Source organism: Arachis ipaensis, chromosome B10 (genome assembly GCF_000816755.2).
Source record: "Arachis ipaensis cultivar K30076 chromosome B10, Araip1.1, whole genome shotgun sequence".
NCBI classification, from domain to species: Eukaryota; Viridiplantae; Streptophyta; class Magnoliopsida; order Fabales; family Fabaceae; genus Arachis; species Arachis ipaensis.
Window position 1 is genome coordinate 57203195 of NC_029794.2, and position 461 is coordinate 57203655.

Below are 461 nucleotides of genomic sequence, written 5' to 3' on the forward strand. Positions count from 1 at the left end.
ATGTTCCCATAAAGTTCCCCACACTTAAACAATACACAATATCTATCTTAAGCTAACCAAGGATTCAACTTGGGATTTTTATTTTGTTTTTCTACTTAAGGCTAGTAATGTGGTTATAGAACAAGAGGGGATTAAAAAGTTCAAGGGGGTTAACAAGGGTGATGTAAAAGGTAGGCCAAATTGGGATAAGTGAGGAAAAATTCAAATGATGGCCTCAATCATCTCTTGGTATGTATCTATATTCTATATTGGACATATAGATTAAAACAAAGCAAAGAACATCAGAATGAAAAAGAAGGGCAAAACACACAGGAATGAAATTTATGGTTTGAATGTAACCATACAATTAAGCTCAAAACTCACAGGCTGTGTGTTCTCCAGCTCAAAAATCATATATCAGTTATACATGTCATGCAAGTGGAAATCAAGAGTTCCCATTCAACTCAATGTAAATATTAGGG